The sequence below is a fragment of the Pogona vitticeps genome, chromosome 4, assembly GCF_051106095.1.
Source record: "Pogona vitticeps strain Pit_001003342236 chromosome 4, PviZW2.1, whole genome shotgun sequence".
Lineage (NCBI taxonomy): Eukaryota > Metazoa > Chordata > Lepidosauria > Squamata > Agamidae > Pogona > Pogona vitticeps.
The window spans coordinates 25,746,547-25,760,911 of NC_135786.1; the positions used below are offsets into that span (position 1 = coordinate 25,746,547).

General features: G+C 39.5%; 1 long non-coding RNA gene across 1 annotated transcript; it reads right to left on the reverse strand.

Annotated features, from left to right (window-relative positions):
* Window positions 1-39: 39 nt before the first annotated feature.
* On the reverse strand, window positions 40-13,132 carry LOC140706519 (uncharacterized). Its single transcript, XR_012086169.2, has 4 exons — window positions 11,558-13,132; window positions 7,911-8,036; window positions 4,601-4,744; window positions 40-2,278 (listed from the first exon to the last, which is right to left on the reverse strand). It is a non-coding gene; the product is annotated as an uncharacterized LOC140706519 (long non-coding RNA).
* Between the last annotated feature and the right edge of the window lie 1,233 nt (window positions 13,133-14,365).

Here is a 14,365-nt window from a genome sequence, read left to right on the forward strand (position 1 = left end):
AACAGTTATTTAATACTAAATTACATGAGATGCATTTCCTTTTTGTGGATAGAAAGAAGTGTCCGTTCATTTTAATACAACAAAATCTATAGAGGCCACATTGGAACCTCTGAACTTCATAACAGTGTGACTTTCACAGATGTGCTAGTTGTAATGGATTTGAAAAATACTAAATTACACAAGACATATTCGCCTTGGACAGAAAAACAGAAACAAAGGAGTATCTTCTGAAAGGGTCAGCCTAAAATTCCTCAACTTGATAACAGTGCTGTCTTCACTGACCGACTATGCTAATCATAGTGTATTTGAAAGAGTCAGAACCCTCTTCTGCCAGCAGGGTCCCTGCCTATCAGCTGATCTCAGTAGGGATCCACAAACAATGGATGGCCGCCTTCTGTTGGGAGAAGAGCCCAAAAGAGGCAGAGAAGGAGCAAGGCAAGGGGTGGAACTGTGTTATGACACACGTCCTCCTCTTCTAATCTAGGCACACAGCCACCATGTCGAGACAATGTTAGACCAAACTGAGGACAGTCCAAAGTCATTTTCAGCATTTCTAAGCTTTGAGAGAATAGGATTCCTCACAGCTTCAATTGGCCTAGTGACAGTGCACTGGGCTCTCAATCACCTTTACTGGTTAAAGATTCCCCTTGACATTTAGTCCAGTCGTGTCTGACTCTAGGGTCCCTGTTTCCAAGCCATAAAGCCAGCGTTTGTCCGAAGACAGTTTCCATGGCCACGTGGCCACTAGACATGGAATGCTGTTACCTTCCCAATGAAGTGGTACCTATTTATCTAGTCACATTTTTCCATGCTTTCGAACTGTTAGGTTGGCAGGAGCTGGGACAAGTGATGGGAGCTAACTCCATCACATGGATTCGATCTTACAACTGCAGGTCTTCTGACCTTGCAGCACAGAGGCGTGACCACGGAAACTGTCTTCGGACAAATGCTGGCTTCGGACAAAGAAGCCATGAAGGAGGTTGTCTGTGACCCTTCTCATTGAGACTCAAGCCTGCTCATGCATTAAGCCCACTGAGAGTTGCCAGACTATAACAGAACATAGGAAACAAAACAATCACTAGATAAATAAATGAAAAAATAAATAGATAAGAAGTATCTTGTTGGTTGTTGTATGTTTTTTAGTCTGTTTGGCCGTGTTCTGGAGGTTTTTCTTCCTAATGTTTCACCAGTCTCTGTGGCTGGTATCTTCAGAGGACAGGAGTTAGAACCCTTTCTGTTCTGGTGTAGTGTGTCACTCAACTATCCCACATACTACACTGGAACAGATTGTGTTCTAACTCCTGTCCTCTGAAGATGCCGGCCACAGAGATTGGTGAAATGTTAGAAAGAAAAACCTCAAACAGCCTGAAAAAAATCTACAACAACCATCGGATCCCATCCAGGAAAGCCTTTGAGAATACACTGAAAGTCTCTTGTAGCTGAAATGTTCTTGGTAGTTTTCATAGGCAAAAGTTGTCCTTCATTTACAGAAAAATGTCCTCTTGTTTATCATATGCAGTAGCCAGTCTAATGTGGGTTTATATTGTTATGAGGGAAAGGAGAACTAGCAGGCATGGAACAAACAATGTCTGTCTCCAAGGCTTATAAAACTGGTATTTGGTGGAACATCAGAATGCAATTCCTGAATACTTTAACAAGCTTTAGAATAGGTCCATGTTCCAAAGCAGAAGTTTGCGAACACTATCAAATTTTGTGAGGAAGCAAAACACAAACACCTGATTCATAATATTATTTATTGGTAAATATTTGTAGATATACAAATGTATCTGATTAGTCAGTAAAAAACAGAATAAAGAACCAGGATGTCCCATGCAAGAAAACTCTAAATAAAAAGGTATCTCGCCTTTGCTTAAGAAGCACTAGAATGGAAGCTAATACCGAAATCCAATAATGCAGAGTATTGCCAAGAAAGTGAGGATAAGATAGCATCTTAACCTGAGTATCATCTTTAACCTTCAGTTGGCTTGATAGGAAATCTATATTTAGCTATAAGGTTAAGGTTTAAATCATTCCCCTTACCCAAATCAAGATCATCAATTAGAGGCAGCAACTTCAGAATAAAACACTTAATCAGCTGACCAAGCTAGCTATATTACTTTCAGATACTGTATCTCAAATAAATGAATGATTCAGATGCGTACTCTTCCTGCAGGTGAAGTGAGCAGCCGATGTTTGGCTTCCAATCATGAAAACATGCATAGATGAACCAGGTGCCATTGGTCATGCCAGATATCCATCCAGGCAGCAGGAATTTAAACTAAAAGAAACATTTTTTAAAAAATTGCTGGATTAAATGCTACCAACAACTAATAACAGTTACTGTAAGTATAGTTATTCATGTCCTGCATGGCTTAGTGTGTATCCTAAGGTCCTGTCTGAAGGCTGTGAATGGAGGAGCAATCAACCTTGCCTGGTCTAAAACATTCAAAACCTTCTTATGACATAGTATAATTCTGATGAAAGTTTTGAATCCTAATGAATATTGAGCATGAACTCAAGAACGCAGGAGATCAATCGTTAAGTATGAAAGGATGCACAATAATGCACAACTTCAGTGTGATATGCATGAACAATCTATTATAGCCATATGTCTCTATGTTTTTCTGTCTGTCAGAGCCATGACCACAAGACCATCTATCCTATTCAGCTGAAACTTTGCTTGCATGCATGCTAAGGGGACCCAAGGACTGTGCACTGGGGAGTTATTTCGGGTTTTAAACTGTCCTTATGAACTTTGTTGTTATGTGCTGTCAAGTCAGAACTGACTTATAGTGACCCTTACAGGGCTTTCAAAGTAAGTGAAACATTTAAGCAGTGATTTTAGCAGTTCCACTCCCCCAGCGAGTTTTCATGGCTGAGCGGAGACTCAAATTTGTTCTCCAGAGTCCTAGTCTGTCACTCTGTTCATTACACCACACTAGGCATCTCTTATGAACTTCAAGTTATTTAAATGTGTCTGTGAGTTTAAAGATTGCAACACCATCTTACTTAATAGGCTTCCTTAACCAGTACAAAACTTTGCACTTAATACAATCTGATGCTGACAGAGAGGAAGCAGCTTTGAAGCAGCCTCCACGAGGGATATAGAATATTTGGACTTTGAGTTCTTCACACTGGTACAATCCTGATGAAGTGGTGTTTTAATCCAGAAAAGTTTGTAAATTGCATGATGATTTTTAGTAGTCTATAAAGGTATCACCTATTTTTGCATCTGTATTGAATACTGGAGAGTTGTAAATGAACTTATGTGTTCCTGTGGCCAGGACTTCAGTTAGCTAAGAATAGCACAGTAAGTTCAAATCTAACTGCTGTGTAACTTTGCTTGAAGAATCAAACAAACAACCATTCCAAGCTAGAAAATTTCACTAATGAATGAAAATGTATTGTATGTAGTCCAAGATAACTCTTACATCTAAACCCTTGGGACTGGCCTTGTGTGTATCAAATCCAATAATATACTAAAAATACAGACACAGTTATATCATCACACCTGATAATACTGTCATCACACCTGATTACCTGTTCCCTTCCTGAACATGAACATAAGTTTTACAAATGTAGATATGATAGTGTTCATACTGTATTTATATTTGTTCATGTTTTCTATCATTGCATACAGATTTTGTCATTCATGCTCACCTTCACACTCTTATATAGACCCTTTGGTACAAGAACTGCTCCAAACTCATGTATTCACCATCACCACCACCACCACCATCATCTTAGAACTGCAGAGTTGGAAGGGACCCCCTGTTAAGGAGGCACAGTGGGGAACTGAACACCCGACTGCTGACTCCACAACCAGTTGCCTAAACCACTTTTCTATCCAGCAGTTCAGCATAAAACGATAAAACTGCCTACCATTCAGCTAAAGTGCTAAGTTGTCAAATGTGGTCAACTATTAACTTTCCAGAGGTTGTTGGGTTGCAATTTTCATCGGCATTAGCCAGCATAGCGAATGGTGAGAAATCATTAGAAGCTGCAGTCCAACAACATCCGGAAGGCCAGACATTTCCAATTCTTGCCATAAACCTTCCAAAAATATAGAAGTAATATTATAAACATCTATAGCTTGTTTTCATGGCATAAGATTCAAGGGACCCATTCAAAACAACAATTGTTGGATCCAGCCAATTAAAAATTTGCCGGAGGAAGAAGCGCCTAGTGCAGTTAGTGTAGGAAGGAAGGAAACTTCCATGTTGCTTGGAGAATTCATTGTTTCTTTGTAAGAGAAAAAGAAATCCACAATTTTCTCACGTTAGTTGGACTCCAAATGCTGTGAACCTCTTTCCCTAGCCTGCCACTTGCAGAATATTCTAGGCATTTAGGATCAGAGCTAACCAACATTTATTTATTTATTTATTTATTTATTTATTTATTTATTTATTTATTTATTTATTTATTTATTTATTTATTTATTTATTTATTTATTTATTTATTTATTTATTTATTTATTTGCCACTTCTCTGCTAAAAGTACCACTTGACTTACTCTTCATGCAGGAATAGAGCATATCATCGCCTACTACAATTACTGGCAAGAATATATTTTACATCAGTAATCTTTTAGGGTACAGTACCAAACACTGGCAGGAAGCAGTCCAATCCACATGTTCCTTTACAGCATTTCTTATCAAATGGGCAGTCAATGTCCAAAGCACAGTAATTTGGAGGGTCCAGCATAAAGCACTCTATATCAAACAGTGGGCAAAGTCCAGGTTTCTCTACAAAGGAGAACATATGGGATGTTAGAATACAAACTCATAATTGTTGTTCATTCTTGGTGATTTGTTTTGTTCATATTTTGCCTTCCTCCCGAAGATGTTGATGTGATGTATGTGGGCCCCCATCCCACTCACGACTTTCAAAACAATGTTTTAATGGCTAGATATTTCAGTCTGCAACTGCAGTCATCATCCAATGAGACCGAGAGGAAAGGGCAGGGGGAAGACACAATTCCTCTACAATGTGTTTGTGTGTGCATGTGTGTGCATATGTACACATGCACACAAATGCATGCATGTTCATTTTTTCATTGCAAAGGTCAGAGGAATTGAGGATCCCGCCCTTCTTGTTTCTAGATGTCAAGATACCTGAATGGCATTAGGGTTCAAAGCATAGGAAGGGTCTCCTTTCTGCATGCAGTGGGGAGGTACTTTGCTGAGGAGCGCAATCTTTCCCAGTAAATTTTCAAAGAAAATACTCAGCTAAAAGGCAAAAGATTTATGCGATCTGAAGAGAAACCAGAATAGCCACAATAAAAATAAATATATTACCAAAGCTAGTTTTCCTCTTTCAGACAATTCCAATATTATTAAAACAAGATTTTTTAAAAGAACTGAATAAGATAATGACCAAGTATGTTAGGGATAGGCTGGTATGCCTACCTATGGTATCAAGATGACAAGCAATGCAAAACATTTAATTTACATTTAATCACTAGAGCTCTGTTATGAGTTTGGGAGACAGTTAAGGCACAACATTAATGAAAGATACCATTATGGGTAGCTCTATTAGAATTGTTCACTGATCTGGCAAGAACATCTCAAGGGACAAATGGGAGATATGTCGAAATATTAGATAGTGATTTTAATCTAAAGAACAAAGATTACCTGGCAGAACAAGGTATTATCTTAGATTGGTGGTCAATAAACTTGTTGAAATCAAGATATGTAAAAGATAAAGCTACAGGGTTTCATGAAAACAAAATACCTTTGGATAAGGGGTTGCTGGACTCAGAGGAAAAATTGATTAAAGGTTTATATAATACTTTAATGGAGCAAAAATGGGAGATGAAATTGTGAAGTAAAATGATAAAATGAATTGTGTGGTAAAATGGGCTTAAAATATAGGTCATAATATATTCATTTATTTATTTACTTATTTATTTATTCTATTTATATCCCGCCTATCTGGTCGAAACGATATAGAACTAAGTGCCTGATCACAAATTTGGGAACAAAATATTAAATCTATAAATCTAAAAGAATATATATACAAAATGTTTTACAGATGGTATGTAACACCAGAGAAATTAACAAAAATGTATAAAAATGCTTCTAATAAGTGTTGGAAATGTGAAAGGAAAGCAGGGAGATTCTATCATATGTGGTGGATGTGCAGTAGGGCCAAGGACTTTTGGAAAATGATTCATGAAATGATAAAGAAAATTTTAGGGGTTAAAATTGCTTTGACACCAGAAATTTTCTTATTGAATATATTGACACTCAGAAGAAAACAGGACTTACTTGACCTTACACCTGAAAACTGCAGCTAGAATTGTATATGCCAGTAAGTGGAAGACTACAAAGGTGTCGACAAAGAGGGAATTTATTGAGAAGATTTTGGAACTAGCAGAAATGGATATTCTGACAGATACACTAAATGATAGACTGGAAAATAATAAATGGGAACCTCTTTATACCTGGATGAAATCTACACCAATTTAAATAGAATAGATTAGTTTAATATTATGTTAGAAAGTATAAGACAAGATGAAATGAATAGAACATATTGTAATAAATCACTCTGGTTGCAACGGATAGAAAAGTAGAAAAATACAATAAAAATATGTATTTATTTTTTTAAAAAGAAAATACTCAGCTAATGTGGAGAAGGAAGGAAGCAGGGCGAGAAGAAAGAAGAAACCACAGTTGGAAACAGTGCACAAAATAAAAAGAGTCAGTCTTTTCCCATTACCAAGCTGTGCAAAATAGCAAAGAATGGGGAACACTGGCAATTGTGTGTGCAAGCAATGTATGCATGATCTGGTGGGTGGAAACAAAGGAGGAACTGAGCATGTGCAGGTTTATTTCTTCCCTAGCCTTTCCTAACCCAGCTCTGAGACATCTGGGTTTTGATGCATCATGTCCATGTTTAGCTGTTATCCCCTTCAGCTTTGGCGCCTTGCATCATCACCACCACTGCCGAAGGTTTAAGGCATTGTGCTACTTTTGCAGGTCTTTGGTAAGTGCTAATGAAACGATTTTGTCACACTTAACAAATATCAGCAAATACAGAAGTAAGATGACTCTGTTGAGCTTCCTTGATCTCTCTCTGGCATTCATCACCATTAGTCCTAATGTTGCTAGACAGGGATAAAACAGTTATCCTGAACCACATGGCATGTTTGTTGTAGGATACTATCTCATCCCCATTCTTTTAAGGATGCATATGACGTACTTGGAGAGATTATTGGAAATGAAATAATTTAAGGGTGTCTGTTTTTTTAAGGTGGAGTAAAGTCTCATTATCCATCCAGACAGAGGGTTTTGGCTGCTTAGTTCTTAAAAGTTTAGGTTTGATTTGCTGTGCATTAAGCCATATTGGGGACGTGGTGGCGCTGCGGGCTAAACCGCAGAAGCCTGTGCTGCAGGGTCAGAAGACCAAGCAGTCGTAAGATCGAATCCACGCGACGGAGTGAGCGCCCGTCGCTTGTCCCAGCTCCCGCCAACCTAGCGGTTCGAAAGCATGCAAATGCAAGTAGATAAATAGGGACCACCTTGGTGGGAAGGTAACAGCGTTCTGTGTCTAAGTCGCACTGGCCATGTGACCACGGAAGATTGTCTTTGGACAAAACGCTGGCTCTATGGCTTGGAAACGGGGATGAGCACCGCCCCCTAGAGTCGAACACGACTGGAGAAAAAATTGTCAAGGGGAACCTTTACCTTTACCTTTAAGCCATATTTGCGATGATGAACAGGTTGTTCATTTTCACAGCTACACTGCAGAGAAGTACAATATGGTCTCATCCATGTTGGGCACAGCTTCATATTTTGACATTAACTCCTTCAAATGAAGAATTCCACTTAGGGGTTTTGTTTGTTTGTTTTAAACAAAGCAGTGTTCCAAAATTAGGGTTAGGTGAAATTAAGGTGCTCTGGGACTTACCTACAGATGCAGCAGAGGCAGGTGTCATATCTGACAAAAGGACAAGGATGCCGATGAGAAGAAAGATGCTCAACGTTTTCATAGTGCTGGTAGGATTCAGATCTTGATGTCTTGTACTCAGCTAGGCTAGTATTTATATTGGTAGAATGAGATTAACAGATTAGGGGATGATCATTATCTTCTCCCATCCTCATACCTATAATTGTTCTTTTTTACTGATCTATTTCGTAATGTTTATTCTTTCCCCTAAACTTCCACATAGACACCAAGAGAATATGAGATTTGTTTCAAATCTTTTGTGAATATATTCAGGATTCTATACAGCTGAATCTGTTTGCATGTCCATTTTTGAGAAAGAGAGAGAGAAGAATGTAAAATAAAAATCCTTTCCTACAGCTGAGTAGCAAAAACTAATACGGAGGACAGCTTTCGCTGCTCAACCTCAAACAACAAAATGTCTTTGGCCAGCTCTATGTTGCTGTGAAGGAACATAGCCCCCAGATCAAGAGTAAATTTACTTGGAGAACACCTTTTGCAGTTGAGGGAGTGGAATTAGACAGTAAACTCTCACTGACATTGATGAAATTACAAGTATTATTCAGAGATTGAAATAATGTATTCTTTGTTCACACTCTTTTTTGGAAGTGTATCTGGCCAGATGTTATCTCATTAAACTAACAGCAGTACCTTCTGGCCACCAGCAATGGGTATTTCTCAATCCTGCTGTACTGTAAATCAGAATGAATTTCTTGCTTGAAAGTTGCTCAAGACCCTTGTTCCCTTTTCCATTTGACAAGAACCACACTGAGTTCTTGGAAGTAGCTCGTACATATGTAAAGAGCTGCATAGCCCATTGATCCCCCTGAACAGGCAATGATCATGGTGCCCTTGAAGTGCCATCATCAAATGCCCATTGATACAAGAATTAAAGTAAAGATTGGCTGCAGCATTTTGTCACTTTAGAGTGTAGATAAGTGGTAGACAACCTCCATAGCTCTGAGGACCATTCCATCCCCGCAGACCAAGGGGATTACTCTGTGCAGCCACTGCAACATTGAATTTGCTGGCCAAAGCTGTCCACAGTTTATGGGGAAAAATACAACATAAAGCTTTGGAATGAGGTTCTAAATGTTTGAAGGGCTGTCATGTGGAAGATGGAGAAGGCTTGTTTTGTGCAGGCCCAGAGTGTGAGTCCCAAAGTAATGGTTTCCAACAATAAGGAAGGAGAGCTTGATTAAACATTAAGAAGACTTTCTGGACAGCTTGACAATGAAACACACTATTTTGGCAAATGATGGATTCTTCTTCACTGGAGATTCTAGACAGACAACCATATATCAAGTGTGCTTTAGTTGTGGATTTCCTACTTAGGCAGCAAGTTACCTCACAGACTCTGTGGAATGTCTCCAGAAATATGGTTCTATAATTCTAAGATAGAGAGGGATGTATTTTAAAGCAAATTGGCACTTCCATGGGGCTTCCAGCCCATCATTCCATTAGTTAAATTGATTAAAGTGGCAGAACCCAAGAAAACAGATGATAATTGGATTCACTTGGTTGCATACATGGGTCTGATACAGCTTTTTCGGTGGTAAATATCCTAGCAGAGCCGTTCCAGTTCTTTGGGATCTGGGATTCCCTGATCCTTGTTGTTTTCTTCTGGTTGTTGAGAAGAAAGCAAGATGACTCTAAATGTTACACTCCCATTTGGAACCAGCTGTCTTCCTAACAAATATTAATTGTTTAGGGAAAAGAAGAGATCCTAATCACCTACCTCCCACATTGAATCTATGTGCAGGAATTTAGCTGTGTTTCAGGTTTCTCAGGTTGATATTAATCAAGTGTTCAGCATATCGTATGACCATCTACTTCCTTATATGTTGCACATTTAGTTTTACAATTCGAAAACAATTATCTACCATCCTCTGTCTTCCTCTTCTAGGATCATATTGCTTAAGAAAATATTGCAGACATGTCTTCTCTCCAAAACCTTCAGGCCCTCAGCTTTGCTTCTCCTTTGTCTTAATTCCATTTCCCACCATTACCCGTTTTGTACAGGGCTTGGTAATTGAACAGCTACAGTTTTCAGATTTTAAAAGGTGACACACATTCATCACAGAGAGCCTAGCCGCACTGGCATTTTGTATTTCTTTACCCACTGAGTTTAATTGGACATGCTCCAAGTATCTGCAATATTTCAGCCTTTGTTTCCTGAGAATGGGGATGATTGCCACTAATGATTTTGACTGCTGAGAAGGGACTTCTCAGCAAAAATGACTTCTTTAGGAACTTCATCTTGAAGCCATTGCCTAATTCAAAATTATTAAATTTTGCCGCCAATGTGGCTGTGATTTTATTTGGTTTCATGCCTCTTCGGTTACTACATTCTCTCTGGAATATAGCTCAGAGTAGACTTGCACCCAGCGTTCCGTCTGCTGTGCTCGGTCCTGGATGATCATGCCTGTAGCAGTCTTCAAAGGAGCAGATTTCTTCTATACAGTATTGGACCTAAAGCCTGCTTGATACAGTCATACATTCCCTTGAGGTTACCTGTGTCTGCTGCTGTCTGTATCTGAGAGCAGAGCTGAAGCCAATAATTGTTAGAACATCTCCTGCCAGTCTGTTGGACTTTGCTATGAGCAACTCGAAGAACCTGCAAGTTGTACTCACTAGGACACGCTTTGTATGCTGCTAGAGCTCTCTTCTTTTCCTCGATGGCTGGCATCAACTCCTCCGAATGGGATTCGAACCAGTTGGCTGTCTTTTTGGTCTTCTTGACAAATGTGGACAAGGCGGTGTTATAAACAGCGTTCTTGAAATGTTCCCATTGCTCAGGTGCATTTGCATCAGCCGGGCCTGGAAGGGTTTCCTGAAGCGCTTGGGTAAATTCCTCCACTTTTCTTTGATTGCGAGTCTTACTGATGTCAATACATGGTCTTCCTTCCTTTTTTGTGTGAAACAATCTCTTTGCAGTTTTACTCTACTACACACCAGGGAGTCATCAATATCGCAATCAGCACTCTGGTAACTGTGTGTGATCGTAATACTAAGAAGGCTAGTATGTCTAGTGAGGATCAAATTGAGCTGATGCCAATGCTTGGATCTTGGATGTCTCCAGGGAACTCTGTGTTGAAGCTTCGTATTAAAGAACGTGTTGCTGACACAAAGACCATAATAACAGCAAAACTCCAGCAAGCGTTGGCCATTTTTGTTCATCTTCCCAATGCCAAAACGGCCTAGACAGGTGGGTCAAGAATTGTGATCAGCATCAACCCTAGTGTTAAACTCTCCGAGAATGAACAACGTCTCACTCTTGGAGATTTTTTTGACAGTAGGCTGTCAGATCGTCATAGAAATTGTCTTTGACTTCTGTTGTAGACGACAGTGTTGGTGCATTTAATGAGGATGGCTGGTCCTGCTAAAGAGTGGAGCTGCAGAGACAGGATTCTTTCACTCCCTGCAGTAGGTGAAAAAATGGATCTCAGCAGAGTATTTCTAACTGCTAAACCAACACCATATTCCTGTTGAAAACTTTGTTTATAACGTGTATTCTCATAACATCAGCAGAGTAAGGAGATATTGGTTAGCAGAGATGCTTATGACACTATGACACTGAGAGAGTAAAACCGACAGCTTAGTCTATTTACATATATGCATAGATAACAGACGTTCCTCTGGCAGCATGATATGACATGAAGCAACACACAGCATAGGAAAAAGTGATCTGACTCACAGCAGATAAAGACGTTCATTTTACACATGACTTATGAACAGTTCTGTGACCAATCAGAAATTGCATTACATTATTTTCTGTTACAACAAGTTTCATCATCTACACAGCTGTACAACATTGAGTCTTAATCCTTGATAACCACACCTGAATACAATCGGTATGGTGACTCGGGTAAAATCAGCCATTTTACATTTAACTACGCAAGATTAATATTTAATACATTTTCATATCAACATCTCAGCAATCCCTGGTCTAATTCAATGGTTTTCCTGTCAGAAGAATGAGAATTTTTTTTTTTTTTGACAGCTCACGAGTTTGGCAATCTCATCTCTTACAGGGCAACAATGTCGATCTGAGTTGCCATTCCAATCCCACACTCAGCAGCTACACGAGGTAGCATAAGCCACTGAAGCGGACATATGCCCATTTTCCTCTGAATGCAATTGAAACCAGTCAATCTAATTGGCACAGCCTCATCTTTGGCCTTGCTAATTTTATCTAGCCAATAAAAGAGGCAAGCCTAATGCCTGCACCAGGTACTTGTTCACAAAGAATGTTTCCAGAACTCTTAGAAATGAAGTACTAAACATAATAAGCGAGCTGACACTTACTAATAGTACCAATCCTAGGAGTTTCCTTCACAGTATTCATTTGTCAAGTTACGGCTTTTGGACCTTAGACAAGTGTCCTTCAGTTATCCTACCAAAAGACATTGTGGCAGAGGCCCTCAAACAAGGAAGGGAAAATGGTTGAGCAATAGCAAATATGTATTCAGAGGAACCCCTGGGGAGGACATAGCTTCTGAGAAAGACCATCAGATATATCTCATGGAATGTTGTCTCCCCTGAAAATTACAGGGAAGTTGTCAATCGTAAAGAAATGTTACTGAAATATGTGAAATTATGTATTTTCAGGTACTTCTTTTCAATTGAGTCAAATGATTCTATCATTCAGTATTCAGCAATTTGTTCAGCATCCAAGTTTAAGGAAAGTCATGTACCTTTGGACAAACTGGCATTTGTTACTAGCTGTGATCAGATTAGCAACAATACCTGAGAACGGATTGCAGTCATTAGAATTTTCTTGCTCTGATATGTCACTTGGTACAAAAATAAGCAGTCCTCAAGAGGACATTTGCATATACGTTTATTTGTTTGTTTGTTCATTTGTTTGTTTGTTTGTTTTAAAATTTAGATCATATAGATAGCCTTAAAAGGTTGTTACACATTAATCACAGAGAAGTTAAAACTATGTCTGGATTCAAGATACAGTATGGTACCTCAGTCTTCTTGAACTCTGAAGAACAAGAAATCTTGATAGATTACTCATTTGATCCATCAAGTCTACTTATGGTCAGATGGCAATTATTTCTCTACAGAGGGCAGAAACATGTATCAATAGACCTTGTTTGGAGATACATAATTCAGGCCTACTTTCGTATTTGAGATATCAAATGAAAAAGGAACACCCATTTATATCCTGAAATTAATAAAAATGTGTGTTTAGTCGTTTAGTCGTGTCCGACTCTTCGTGACCCCATGGACCAGAGCACGCCAGGCCCTCCTGTCTTCTACTGCCTCCCGGAGTTGTGTCAGGTTCATGTTGGTTGCTTCGCAGACACTGTCCAGCCATCTCATCCTCGGTCGTCCCCTTCTCCTCTTGCCATCACACCTTCCTAACATCAAGGTTTTTTCCAAGGACTCTTTTCTTCTCATGAGATGGCCAAAGTACTGGAGCCTCAGCTTCAGGATCTGTCCTTCAAGTGAGCATTCAGGGTTGATTTCCTTTAGAACTGATAGGTTTGTTCTCCTTGCAGTCCAGGGGATTCTCAAGAGCCTCCTCCAGCACCACAATTCAAAGGCATCAATTCTTCGGCGGTCTGCTTTCTTTATGGTCCAGCTCTCACTTCCATACATCACGACAGGAAAAACCATAGCTTTGACTATTCGGACTTTTGTTGGCAAGGTGATGTCTCTGCTTTTCAAGATGCTGTCAAGATTTGTCATCGCTTTCCTCCCAAGAAGAAGGCGCCTTTTAATTTCAGGGCTGCTGTCTCCATCTGCAGTGATCATGGAGCCCAGGAAGATAAAATTTGACACTGCCTCCATATCTTCCCCTTCTATTTCCCAGGAGGTGATGGGACCAGTGGCCATGATCTTAGTTTTTTTGATGTTGAGTTTCAGACCGTTTTTTGCACTCTCCTCTTTCACTCTCATTACAAGGTTCTTTAATTCCTCCTCACTTTCTGCCATCAGAGTGGTATCATCTGCATATCGGAGGTTGTTGATATTTCTTCCGGCAGTCTTAACTCCTTCATGGATTGCTGCCTTGTCGTGGCGAAGGGGCTTGAGTAACTCAGAGAAGCTATGGGCTATGCCGTGCAGGGACACCCAAGACGGACAGGACATAGTGGAGAGTTCCGACTAAACGCAATCCACCTGGAGTAGGAAATGGCAAGCCACTCCAGTATCTTTGCCAAGAACGCCCCATGATCTGATCAGAAATAAAAATACTGTAAATAAATAAAGCTAAATTACAGGTTACACCAAGTAAGAAATGCTTCTGCTCTTCTAGACTTACACTCAGGTACTTTCAGCAGTTAAGGAATTCTTTCTACCACCAGAAGCCTAAACTACATTTCAAATCAAAACTTTTAGTATCTTTTTTTGTGTCTATGTGTGGATCAGAACTTCATACAATGATCAGAAATAATTCTTCCCCC